The 14,544-nt window shown below is 32.6% G+C and overlaps 1 protein-coding gene across 1 annotated transcript in view; it reads left to right on the forward strand.

Moving 5' to 3' along the window:
• The window catches only part of LOC127083216 (uncharacterized), a 64,989-nt gene extending 55,616 nt beyond the window's left edge, over positions 1-9,373 (forward strand). The window contains exon 4 of the mRNA XM_051023484.1: positions 9,358-9,373. The gene's annotated coding sequence lies outside the window, so the exon portion shown is untranslated. The remainder of the gene's footprint in view (positions 1-9,357) is intronic.
• The last annotated feature ends 5,171 nt before the right edge of the window (positions 9,374-14,544 follow it).

Here is a 14,544-nt window from a genome sequence, read left to right on the forward strand (position 1 = left end):
CAAAGTGAAATGTTATCTCTAGATGTGTATGAAATATTGTGTGTGACTCTATAAGGTGTATGGACACTCATAGTTACGCTCTAGATTGCTTAAGTTCCTTAGAAGTGGTGTCTCATTGATGATTTAAAGTTCCTTAATGGTGTTATGTTGTTTTGGTCGAGATTATGTGTCGGGAGAAATCTTGAATGATTCAAAACCCTATAAGAGGATTTGATATGGAATATAGTAACCAGAACCAAATATTGTCAAACTAATTTGGTTTAGCTGTATCGAACACGTGATGAAATTGGATGTTCTACGTTTTTATGGTTGTAGTAATGTAACTCCTGGATAACTATCTTCTAAAGAGTGTTAGTCTTATTCTAAACTTTTGTGAGTCGTCAAGGAAGTTATTCTACTAATGGAAGTCGGTAAGGTTCTAGTACCATTTTGGACAGTAGGCACTCTGGAGGATAAGTGTGTTTCTATGTAGACTGTCAGCTAACCAGTAGTGTCTAGGAATCCCAGGTGTTCCACTATTGGAATCAGAGTAGCACAATGGAAGGTGATAGAAGAAGAGCTCAATCAAGTCTATGGGGTCAGGGAGATAGTTACTCGTAAGAATGGAGGTAAGGATGAGAGTAAGACAATCTCGTGCTAATGGTTCTATCTCATTGGAGTAGTACGAGAGAAGGGAAACAATTGGAGTAAAGGCTTGCAACATGTACCATTAGGTCAAGTAAAGTTTATGAGATTATCAATAAATGGATTACAAAGTTGTCGCATTTGTGGAAGGAATAATAAGAGAAGAGTAGACAATATTGTGTGCGGTCAAGGTATCAATAAATTTTCTTATGAAGAATTACTGAGTATTGATTAACCAAGTCAAGATAAGGTGTCGTAATTATGTATTGTGTGACTTAGTGCAAGGAAGGGAAGTCGTGGTTTCCGGGGAGGAAGTGACCAACTGATGTTGAGCGGTATATCAGATAAATTAAGTGGGAGCAAGTCTAAATGTTAATACAATATCAGGATAAGATTATGATGGAAATCAAGAAGTTTCAAGAGTTCGTGAAAGAAGGAGACTTGTCAGCAAGGACAAGTTAGAAGGATGAGTATGTCAGAGACTTGAAATCAAAGAGAAGTCAAGTGTTGGTCTAAGATGTTGATGCAAGGTTTGTTTGTTTGTTGAGTGAAGGAAATTCGGGGGTGAATTTCAATTTAAGGGGGGCAGAATGTAATATCCCATATTCCCTTAAATGCTCAATTAGTTGTCAGTTGAGATCAATTGAGTTCCTATGTAAATTATCTATTATCATTTGTAACAATTGGAGCTCCTATGTGCTCTAAATGTTGTCAATTGGGACCAATAGAGTAACCAGTGAACTCTGAAGAGACTAATTATTAATAAAGAGACAGACCAATATTAATAAGTACAAGAGAGGATATTTTCGGTAACATTAATAATTGGTCAATTGGTACTGGAAGATGAAATATCAATTGAGATATTTTATGTTACTACCTAATATTATAACATATATATATATATATATATATATATATATATATATATATATATAATATATATATATATATATATATATATATATATATATATATATACACACACACACACATATATATATATATATATATATATATATATATATATATATATATATATATATATATATATATATATATATTATATGTTATATATTTGTGTGGTGTAGAAAGAAAAGAAGAAGTGGATAAGAAAAGAGGAAGAAGAGAAGAAGAGGAAGGAAGAAGATGGGAAATCATGTTCATCACCACCACCATTATGTCATCTTCATCATCACCAACTTCATCTTCTTCTACTATTATGTGAGTTCTAGTCAGAAACTCTAGGTTTCTAGAAAAGTTAGGGTTGTAGAATCATAAACAAATCATGAGTAATCCATGTTATGTGATGAATATTTCTCTTGTTGTTGTTGTTTTCATGAACATGTGCTTGATATGCTCTTCATGATTTTTGTGATTACATGAGTTGTTATGGTTGTGTTTATGATGTTGAAATCCCTATTATACATGTACATATGAACTTATTGTGTTCATACTCCTCATCCATGCTATGTGTTGATATCATGTTGTTGTTATTGTTGAATTTGTGATTCTTGGGTGTTTAATGCTGATGTGTTTTGTTGTTGAAGTTATGGAGGTTGATCACATGAATTCATAACAATATGAGTTATTCATGAAATATTCCATGAATCATGAGTTAACTATGTTTTCTATGATTATGGTGTTGTTGTAATTTAACATGGTTGTTGAGGTTGTTAAGAACATGTGTTTATGAGGTTGAGGAATCCTTGAGTATTGGTTGTTGTTGAAGAATCATGTTATGTGAAAATAGTAGGTAAAAAAAATGGTAGATGGAAAGTAAAATAAAAGAGGAGTTATTTAAGGAAAAGAAGTAAAAAATGTTATGTGAAAACTCGATTGACTTTCTGTTTTTGAAGAAGTTGGAATTTTGATAGGCCAATCAATTAGCCTTGGGAATCAATTCAATCGATTGATTCATTTGATCAATCTATTGACGTGAATTAGTTATTTGATAAATTAAAATATGTCACCAATGGGGTTCAAACCCGGGACCTCCTTGGATTTGTACAAGCCTTACCACTAGGCCAAAGATGTCATTGTTGAATATTTATGCAATGAATAAATATTAATCTAAATCTTGATTAAGATAGATTAATGAATTAATTGAGTGGTATAACTCCGTTTTGGACACGGACGGATGCGCAAGAAGGATCACGTAAAGGGTTATTATTATTGTTCCATGTTATAAAATATTATGTGATTTATAAATGCCATGAATTATATCATGATGAAAATTAAATATTGTTGTTATGTGGAAGGTGAAGTAACATGATTAAAAACCTTACAAAAATGAGTGAGGAAACCTCGGAGAATAACGTGATTATTAACTTAGAAATATGATCTAGGTTATGGAACATGTGTGATATATGTATGAGAATACGGTATTCATTCGTACGCCGCTTATGTGAAGTCGTGGACGAATTGTTGCCATGATTGAGAATGAGACGCATTGTATGGAACATGCCATATTATTATTTGTGTATTGTGGTGAATGAAGTCACCCGTGATTGATGAATTTTGTTATGGCTCGTGGAACCGATGATTGTGGAACCGATCATGTATTCAGAATGTGTGTTTTTCTGTGGTGGTACACATCTCTTGTGGTATGCTTAGAGGAGTAAGCATTGGGATGTGGGACCAATGATTCGAGCCTCAATTGGATTTAAGCCCCAACCATGGTGGACATGGGGGAAAGGTGGACACCAAAGTGGGATAAGGCCCATACGGTGAAAGAGACTCAAAGTGGGTAAAGTCCCATACGAGTGATGGTTCTTAAAAGTGGATTTGAGTCCCATAGGGGAACCGGATATCCATCGCGAAAGTCGAATCATACGAGCATGCATGAACCGGGCCTGGCTTAGACGTAAGTCCGTTCGGGAATTGATGCGTCGTGATCTGAATAATGATCGTGGTTGAGTTATGAGAACTCAGATGCATGTTGCCATACAATTGCGAGATAGCTTCCCCATCGCTCAAGTCTTCGTTCCCTTGTTGACTTGAGTTGGATAGAAGTTGAACATTGATTAGAAAACCTTGTAGAGCCGAGTGGACCCATAGGATAGGAGAACTCATTGAGATTATTATCTCATCCCATCATTGTTGTTATTTATCAGGTAATTCTTTAAAGGTTAAATCTATGAGAAGGTGTTATGGATGTTTCGAGGGATGCTGTTTATCATGATCTTCCGCTGTAGAGTTGTGTGCAATGAAGATATTGCACATAGATCTTAGATTTTTATTGTTTAGGCATTATTGTATAACATGTTCCATTCATGTTTTTAGCTTGGACATGTATATTTATTGATGTCATTAGGCACTTATGTTGGATCAGTACCAATTATTAACACTTGTATGATATTATTCTAGATATATATTATACGGGTTGTTACATATTATCATTGGATTTGGGGAAGAAATCGTGAAGAAAAAGTTAAAAAAATATTGGATAGTAAGAAATTCACACGGAACAAGTTGGGGTGATAACAGCTATGGAAAGATTGATAGGGCTCCTCATCACGGAAGATTGATTATAGAAGATATTATTTTTATTTGAGGTATAAAGTTGATGGGTGAACAATAAACAATGTACTATGTTGTAATAATTTTTAGTCTAAATTGTGTTGTTAGAGTCTAAATTTAATTTTGTTAAGGGATGATGAACCATAAATAATGAATCTAAATGTGATATTTTTTAGACCAAATATTATGTTTGGACTCTAAAATTAACTTGAGACAACATTTTCATTATATTTATTTTTATTTTTTCCATTTTCATACTTTATGTTTTTAAATATTGACATTAGTTATCTATTGAGTTTTCAAATTAAAAATTTTAATTTCTATTTTTATTCTAATTCTCAATTCAAACTTTTTTATAGATTTTAGAGTTTTGATATTCTTTTAACATGTTTACAAAAACCATAAAAGATTATAAAATATGTAATATATTTTTCGACATGTCATTATGTAATAAAGATATTTATGGGTTTTCATTTTGTCTTGTTCATATCTAGAACATATTTCTGCGGTTATTGATGGATGGGTTTATACTAATGATGTAGTTCTACACCTAATTTTTTTAGTTATGGTGTTGCGGGTGATATTTTCATTCTTATTAAAACACAAGCATGGCAGTAAGATTGGTTATATCCAGTCAAGGGGGTCAAAGATGTTACCCGTTTTGAAGGAATAGTTGGGAATATATTCGGTGAAGGATTACAAATTAAGGGTCTATCTTTCAAAAGAGCCATAAACATGTATGGATAGAGAGACTTACTGGAATGTTGGCCTGATTTATTTACTTCAGTGGAACCATAATTTGTAAACTCGGTTCTGTCGAAAAGACTGGCTTTGTTGAGATTCGTTAGAGTTCCTCTTTGTGCTTGGGGTAAGGCTACTTTTACTCAATAAGAAACCTCTTTGGCTCAACTATGATGGTCGATTCTTCCCATACGAAAAGAACAAGATTGGACTTTGGAGGTTACTCATAGAATATATATATTTATAAATATAAAAATTTCAACCACTAAATTTAATTGTACTTAAATTTTCTTTATGCACTGCATATGCATTTGGAAATTTGAGATGTTTGACATTTCTTAGAATAATTTTTTCAGTTTTCAAAACAACAATTCATTTTATCATTTTATCATGTTTCCACATGCTAAGATGAAATCAATCGCAAATGAGGTTTACAGTCCTAATCTTTGGATTAGGGACCAAATTTGTGTTATAATTAATTATTTTTCATAAATTTGTTGATAAAGTTTGTTAGAGGATATTTTAGTATTTTTTTTCTTAAATCCCACTTGTATTTAAGTAAGTGAGTGATGTCAGCATTATTCATTCTTTTTGCAATGTGTGTGTTTGCAACCATTTTGTAACTTTTAAGAGTAGTTAAAGTTTGTTATTATTCTCTATTTTCTCTCTTGTTTGTTTTGTTCATCTTTAGCATCTTGTGCACCAACAATTGATACCTAGGGTTTCTTTTTCTTTTCTTTTCTTCTAGTTTAAGACTAAAACCATTTTGTATATAAACTAAAAAAACACTTAAAAATAAAACTAGAATTGTGCGCCACGATCCTTAAGAAATGGAGAAGGGATGACAGGGGGCATTCATATCCTCATTCTGAATATCTTTGGGTACGGGGCGAATGACCAGTTGCTCAGAATATTCATCTCGATTCATAGACTTTAGTACAATTCAAATTAAGATATATCTTTTCAAATATAAAAGCTAACTCAACTCATCAAATTCACTTTTGCCTTTGGGCATCATCTTTCCAAAAACCTTTTCACAAAGAACATGCTACTTTCGTTCTACCATGAACGACGCTTAAGTCTCCCGTGCACAAGCCTACAAGCAATGTTGACTATTAGAACGTGAATGTTAACATTGTTCATTAAAACCTTTTTTACTTTTCATGAGTAATATTTAGATAGTAACACTCATTCGAGCATAGAACAATCAAAATGGTTCTCGTTGAGTACAACAAATATGAGGGATGCTAATACCTTCCCTTGTTTTTCTCTTCCCTTGAGTTTTATTGATGTTTTCCCTTTCCTTAGGGAATAAATAAAGTTTGATGGCGACTCTGTTGTATCTCTGAGCGTGTGATGCACTCAGGTATATTTTGTGTAGCTTCAGCTAGACAATGGGATGATGCAAAATTGCAATACTCTAAAGTACCACTATAAATACTCATTTAAGCATTGTCCAAGAAAAGATACATCCACCATATTTTCTATGATAGTTGTGACACATTTCATAACATTAGACCTAAACCATCTCTCAATGCCCCTAACTGACACTACAGGAACTGATCTGGGAATGATATGAACATATCCAAATTGGCACAGACACCTCTCAAGTAAATATGAAACCACCATAATCTTCCATCACATATAACCCAAACAAGGGCAATGTTATCAAACTCCTAGTTAACTATATGGTATGCAAAAGGTGTCCATATGACATTTTCCACTGCCAAAGAGTCAATCCTCAACATGTACTCCAAAAAGCCCCTGAGTTCTCTAAATAATACACTTAGCTCACACTATCTCCCTCCACATTCCTTTCTGATTTTAATTTCACTAACCAAGTGAACTAGAGTTCTCTTCTTCTCTGAGTTTGTGACTCTCGTCTTCAACTACCAAACACCATGGTGAGTCCCCGAAGTTTCTAAAGTATGTTTTTTCCTAAATGTCTAGTAATATATAAATAAAAAAATCGGTATAAATACAAAGAATTGAATGAAAAAGAATTCTTATTTGTAAATATTATATAGTTCTCGGAAGGTAGACTTAGTTGTTTTGGACAAAAATCCAAAAAGTAAAATTTGGACCATGACTAATTGTTTTGTTGGTTTTGGAAGTATTACGATCATGTTAAATCTTATGTTTAGGTGGCAGGTAAAATTTTCATTAACGAGGTGAGCTATATTGTGATAGTATGGACATGGTGGATTATTTGCTACCTTTTGTGAGCTACATTTGTGATTGTAAAAAAATTCAGGAAATTTTTTATTAAATTTACCACTAAAATATAATTCAACAAAAAATTTAAAAAATATTTTCATAAAATATACTCTCTTTTTGTTACAAATTATAAGTTATTTTGTAGAAAAAAGTTGTTCTAAATTATAATTAATTTATAATTATTTATAATATTTATTAATTTGTGTGGAATACCTAAAAATATTTATAATTTAAAACGGAGCATAAGAAAACTTCTTCTAAAAAATTTCAAAATTTTATAGAAGTTTTTCAATAAAATATAACATATTGAAAACTTTCTTTTGAAATATATCAAAATAAAGTGTAAATCAGAAAGTCTTTTACATATTAATTTTTTTTTTGAGCGAGTGAATTTATCTTAGAAATAATTAGTTGAAAGTGAGACTGAAAAATGAAATGTAAAAAAAAAGGAAGCTAATATTATTTTGAATTATGTGAGTGTGCTAAGATAGTTTTGTAAGGATAGGAGTTAAATTTTCACGAAGCTGTCATGCATGCTTTGACGTGTCCCAACAAAACGGGAGCATGAGACGCACCATCGGTAGATCGCAAGTTTGTGCATGGTGTAGGGTAGGAATGTTGAGCGCGTGGCAGGGTTATTTGAAAAACCTTTGTATGATTCGTTGGAAACACACACACCAAAATAAGAGGACTTGCTTTATTGTAGGTTAAATGTTCAAAATGGTACATTGTGCCATTCAAAATTAACCTGTTCTCTGCTACGATTAAGTAGCTGAATAATTTGCAGGCAAAGGATTTTTAGAGGGGACAGTGTACTACAACGTTTTCAGCTTCAAGGAGTCCTCAAAACTTACAATAAAACTTTCACACATATGAGTATTGCTTTTCATTTCTTACAGAGTTTTGTCATTTTCTAAGGAGTGGTCTTTCAATATCAACGGAAAAGGCCACATCTGATAGTGAAGGTGAGAGAGTATACGTGGACAAAAAGCATTATATTCGATACTACCGTACATAATGAGTTTTTCATGAAACCATACAATATATATATTGTTGGTTTTTTTTCTTTTAAAATAAATAATATCAACTTTGTAAGCATATGTAATGGTATAAATGTTCTTTTTATTATACTTTTTATTTGAGGCAATGATATAAAACAGTAAACATTTACAATATTTTTTAAGTGAGAAAATATATTTACCAGTAAATAGTGGACATCTATTTGGAATAGATAATCTTGACTTTGGAGCACAGTACATTATTTAATATGGATCTTTATTTTCATCTAAAGAAAGAAAAAAAAATATTATATATCAATATCTAAAAACTATTGGTTAAATTTTATATCACTTCATTCCTTCTATGCTTTTGTCATTTTTTTTTCCAACTTATTGGTTTATTTTAATTATTGATAAAGCTAATACTTATATAGTTTTAAACAAAATTTAATTTAAAGTAGATAATAAATTGAATCACAATTCATCAATAAATAATAAATAGTATGTGGTCTTTATAAAAATAAAATAAAAACTGCATGTGGATGGTGATTGATTTAGGAACTAGTGGGTTCTTTCGTGACCATTAGTGATTGAAGACTAACGGCATGAAAAGTGTTTTAACCAAAAGAAATGTTAGTCGTTCTATAAATTATACACTTACGTCACACTATCTCCCTCCACATTCCTTTCTGATTTAAATTTCACTAACCAAGTGAACCAGAGTTCTCTTCTTCTCTGAGTTTGTGACTCTCGTCTTCAACTACCAAACACCATGGTGATTCCCCGAAGTTTCTAAATCTTCTATTCTTTTTTCTTCAACATCTTCCTCCTCTCCTCTCGGTTATGGTTTCTTACTTTTCCATTTCATTCTTCCAAGCTTTTGCTCAGGATGTCAAGGAAGCTGAAATCACCGAACAAGATTCACTTCTTCGGGTGATTAATTACCGATTATATTTGTTTCACATTTCATTTACTGCATATTTTAATCTGATTTCAACATCTGCATTTTTTGCTTAGGTTTCGATTTTCAATTTCTTCGGTTAACTTAGTTTTCAAAAGTGTATAAATGTCAAAATTATTTTGTTAACCTGATTCTATTTCAGCAGTTATTAGTTCTCTTACATTTCATTTATTGCACATTTTGATATGACTGGTATGAAATCTTACGTATCTGTTGTTGTTGATGTGTGGTGAATTTTTTTTACTGAATTGAGTTTTTTTTTTCTTCCGTTAATTCTATTATGTTCAACTTCTGTAGGTGGATTTTCTATTTCTTCAGTTAACTTGGTTTTCAAAAACGGTATAATTGTCATAATTATTTTCAAGATTAAGTTTTCACTTGCTGATATAAGCAATCATCTAACATATTTCAGCAGTAAAAAGGTTTAATGCATCTTTGAAAGGAATTTCAGCGCATTGTTGTTTCAAGTAATGACGATAATATGTAATTTATGTTTTATTCACCATGTCTGATCATTCTCGTGAATATGTGGAGTTATATCATTATTTTTTTTATATTTTATTTTAGTTTATGAGATGTAAGTATTAGTTTTGTTATTAACTCTCATTATAAATGACAAATTTAATTTAGATTATTTTAGTTTATTTAATCAATTACGTAATTAGTTAATTATCTTAAGATTCTGATTTTGATCATCTATTATTATTATTTAGTATAATTTTATTTTTATTAAATTTACATAGATGATTTAAATATAATTTTATTTTGATTTTTTTAAAATGTAGGAAGATGTTACTTGGTGTGATAAATGGAGAAAGAATAATAGTTTAAATCCTATTGAAAATCAGGGCACAGGCAGTAAGTTTTTTTATTATTTATTATGATTTTATTTTTATTTTTAAAGTTTAAAATAAAATTTCATATAATAAATATAATTTTTTTTCAGATTGTTGTTATGTGTTCGCCCTTTGCGGAGTTATTGAAGTATTGTATTTTATTGAAAAAAAAGAACGTATACAATTATCTGTTCAAGATATATACAATCACTTGATCCGTAATGAATCCAAAGATAAAGATGGATGTTCTTTACGCAGTACTTTTGATTTTATTTCTGAAAAAAGATGTGTGTTAAGTAAAACATGTCCTTATGAAGGAATATTTAAACCGATAGGTTATCCGCGTACGGTAATCTTTTGATATTCATTTCACCTTTAATTATTATAATTTATTGCATTTTAATTATTTCCTTTTTACCAACAATTATTTTAGGTGTTTTTACATGTTGAAACATTCGACGCAATAAACCTACTAGAAACAGTAGTGCCAAATAAGAAATCAAAAGTCTTTGAAAAGCTTGAAAAGAGAGTAGAGGCAGATATTAGGATAACACCTGTTGCAGCACATATGATATGGATTGAGAAGGATATGGAAATTTTTAAAGGAGTAAGTGCTCTAAATTTTTTTTGTTAATTATTTTCTATTATCACTTTTGTATAGCAACATGTGGATTAATTTTATTTTATCATAATGCTAGAATGATATATATTCTGGTCCAGAAAAAGCAGATGCTTTTGTAGATGCGTAGAATGATGTATTTATTATGTAATATCTCATATTTCCTTAAATGCTCAATTAGTTGTCAGTTGAGATCAATTGAGTTCCTATGTAAATTATCTATTATCATTTGTAACAATTGGATCTCCTATGTGCTCTAAATGTTGTCAATTGGGACCAATAGAGTAACCAGTGAACTCTGAAGAGATTAATTATTAATAAAGAAACAAACCAATATTAATAAGTACAAGAGAGGATATTTTCGGTAACATTAATAATTGGTCAATTGGTACTAGAAGATGAAATATCAATTGAGATATTTTATGTTACTACCTAATATTATAATATATATATATATATATATATATATATATATATATATATATATATATATATATATATATATATATATATATATATTATATGTTATATATTTGTGTGGTGTAGAAAGAAATGAAGAAGTGGATAAGAAGAGAGGTGGTAGGTAAGAGAGAGAGGTAGAGATATCAGAAAGAAAGGAAAAGAAAGATAAGGAAAGAACGAAGAGAAGAAGAGGAAGGAAGGAAGAAGATGGGAAATCATGTTCATCACCACCACCATCATGTCATCTTCATCATCACCAACTTCATCTTCTTCTACTACTAGGTGAGTTCTAGTTAGAAAGTCTAGGTTTCTAGAAAAGTTAGGGTTGTAGTAATGTAACTCCACATGATTGTTATTGTTTTCATAAACATGTGCTTGATATGCTCTTCATGATTGTTGAGATTACATGAGTTGTTATGGTTGTGTTTATGATGTTGAAATCCCTATTATACATGTACTTATGAACTTGTTGTGTTCATACTCCTCATCCATGCTATGTGTTGATATCATGTTGTTGTTGTTGTTGAAATTGTGATTCTTGGGTGTTTAATGCTGATGTGTTTTGTTGTTGAAGTTATGGAGGTTAATCACATGAATTCATAACAATATGAGTTATTCATGAAATATTCCATGAATCATGAGTTAACCATGTTTTCTATGATTATGGTGTTGTTGTAATTGAACATGGCCGTTGAGGTTGTTAAGAACATGTGTTTATGAGGTTTAGGAATCCTTGAGTATTGGTTGTTGTTAAAGAATCATGTTATGTGAAAATAGTAGGTAAAGAAATGGTAGATGGAAAGGAAAATAAAAGAGGAGTTATTTAAGGAAAGAAGTTACTGAGAATTATCCTTCAAATCGATCGATTGATTCATTTGATCAATCTATTGACATGAATTAATTATTTGATAAATTAAAATATGTCACCAATGGGGTTCAAACCCGGGACCTCCTTGGATTTGTACAAGCCTTACCACTAGTCCAAAGATGTTGTTGTTGAATAATTATGCAATGAATAAAAATTAATCTAAATCTTGATTAAGATAGATTAATGAATTAATTGAGTGGTATAACTCCGTTTTGGACACGGACGGATGCGCTAGAAGGATAACGTAAAGGGCTATTATTATTGTTCCATGTTATAAAATATTATGTGATTTATAAATGCCATGAATTATATCATAATGAAATTTAAATATTGTTGTTATGTGGAAGGTGAAGTAACATGATTAAAAACCTTACAAAGATGAGTGAGGAAACCTCGGAGAATAACGTGATTAATAACTTAGAAATATGATCTAGGTTATGGAACATGTGTGATATATGTATGAGAATATGGTATTCATTCGTGTGCCGCTTATGTGAGGTCGTGGACGAATTGTTGCCATGATTGAGAATGAGATGCATTGTATGGAACATGCCATGTTATTATTTGTGTATTATGGTGAATGAAGTCACCCGTGATTGATGAATTTTGTTATGGTTCGTGGAACCGATGATTGTGGAACCGATAATGTATTCAGAATGTGTGTTTTTCTGTGGTGGTACACATCTCTTGTGGTATGCTTAGAGGAGTAAGCATTGGGATGTGGGACCAATGATTCGAGCCTCATTTGGGTTTGAGCCCCAACCATGGTGGACATGGGGGAAAGGTGGACACGAAAGTGGGATAAGGCCCATACGGTGAAAGAGACTCAAAGTGGGTAAAGTCCCATACGAGTGATGGTTCTTAAAAGTGGGTTTGAGTCTCATAGGGGAACCGGATATCCATCGTGAAAGTCGAATCATACAAGCATGCATGAACCGGGCCTGGCTTAGACGTAAGTCCGTTCGGGAATTGATGCGTCGTGATCTGAATAATGATCGTGGTTGAGTTATGAGAACTCAGATGCATGTTGCCATACAATTGCGAGATAGCTTCCCTATCGCTTAAGTCTTCGTTCCCTTGTTGACTTGATTTGGATAGGAGTTGAACATTGATTAGAAAACCCTGTAGAGCCGAGTGGACCCGTAGGATAGGAGAACTCACTGAGCTTATTATCTCATCCCATCATTGTTGTTATTTTTCAGGTAATTCTTTACAGGTTGAATCTATGAGAAGTTGTTATGGATGTTTCGAGGGATGCTGTTTATCATGATCTTCCGCTGTGGAGTTGTGTGCAATGAAGATATTGTACATAGATCTTAGATTTTTATTATTTAGGCATTATTGTATAACATGTTCCATTCATGTTTTTAGCTTGGACATGTATATTTATTGATGCCATTAGGCACTTATATTGGATCAGTACCAATTATTAACACTTGTATGATATTATTCTAGATATATATTATACGGGTTGTTACAGTTGGTATCAGAGCAGGTCGATTCTCGACCTAGCCTTGAAAAATCATAAGTAAATTGTCATACCCCAAAATTTGCCCGTTAATATTACAAGGGATTTCTAAGGCACTCCAACTCATTTGTCAAGGGATGGGCCTTAAAGGAACAAAAGCCCAGCTCACAACAGGCCCAATCCAGAAAAAGGCCCAAACTAGCTTGCTCGCTAGGCGAGCAACTCCTTCGCCTAGCGAAGCTTGCGAATACCAGAATTGTTGGGCTTCATTCTGAGCCCATTAGGTCACAAATGGCCTGCTCGCTAGGCGAGCAAATCCTTCGCCTAGCGAACCCTTCGCTACAACGCTCGCCTAGCGAAGCTTGCGAATATCAGAATTTTTGGGCTTCATTCTGAGCCCATTAGGTCACCACAATCACTATAAATACCGACACTTTAGTCACGAAAAGAGACAGAAAAAAGACGGACAGAAACCCTGGCATAGAAACCCTGCTAATCCAGAGAATTCAGAGTAAGGAAACCCTGAAGGCCGCTCATCCGCACCGAAGATACCGCCGCCCAACTCAATCTGATACCCAGAGTGATCAGTCCCTTTCAACATTACAATTGCAAACAGTTCAGGGTTCCGGAGATCATGCTGCTATCAAACTCAAAACCCGTAGCCGCTCGCTAGCACATCGCTAAGCGAGCCTGTAGCGAGCACTCGCTAAGCCTTCGCTAGGCGAGGCAGGAGCGAACGTGACAGTAGCTGTTTTTTGTTTTGTCTTATGCTTGTCTAATCGGGGTTTATTATAATCATGCATTATTTGGCCTTATGACTGCTGTGTTTATTTTATGGTGCAATTTTTAATTGTACTTTATCTCGATGTTCTAACCCGTGTGCTGAATTGTGTAAAGGCTTACCTATTCCCGAAGAAACGGTCGGCTAGGCATTCCACTTTATTTGTGGGATACCCTTATGGAGATGCATTCTGAATTACTTAATTGATTTTAATGTGGAGATTCATCCTAATTACTTAATTGATTATAATATGGAAATTCATCTTAAGTACTTAATTAATTGTAAAATATTGCCTTTGAATATGTGATCATGGACCTCTCTTTGTTGCCTTACGGTATTATGGTATTACGGTCATGTCCCGCGAATGTGGGGATACCCTTAGCAAAGACCCTCCGGTTAAATCATCATGTCCCTATAAAATAAATCATAGGCCCTCGGATGTTGCCTTCG

The sequence above is a fragment of the Lathyrus oleraceus genome, chromosome 5 (genome assembly GCF_024323335.1).
Source record: "Lathyrus oleraceus cultivar Zhongwan6 chromosome 5, CAAS_Psat_ZW6_1.0, whole genome shotgun sequence".
In the NCBI taxonomy this organism is placed as follows: Eukaryota; Viridiplantae; Streptophyta; class Magnoliopsida; order Fabales; family Fabaceae; genus Lathyrus; species Lathyrus oleraceus.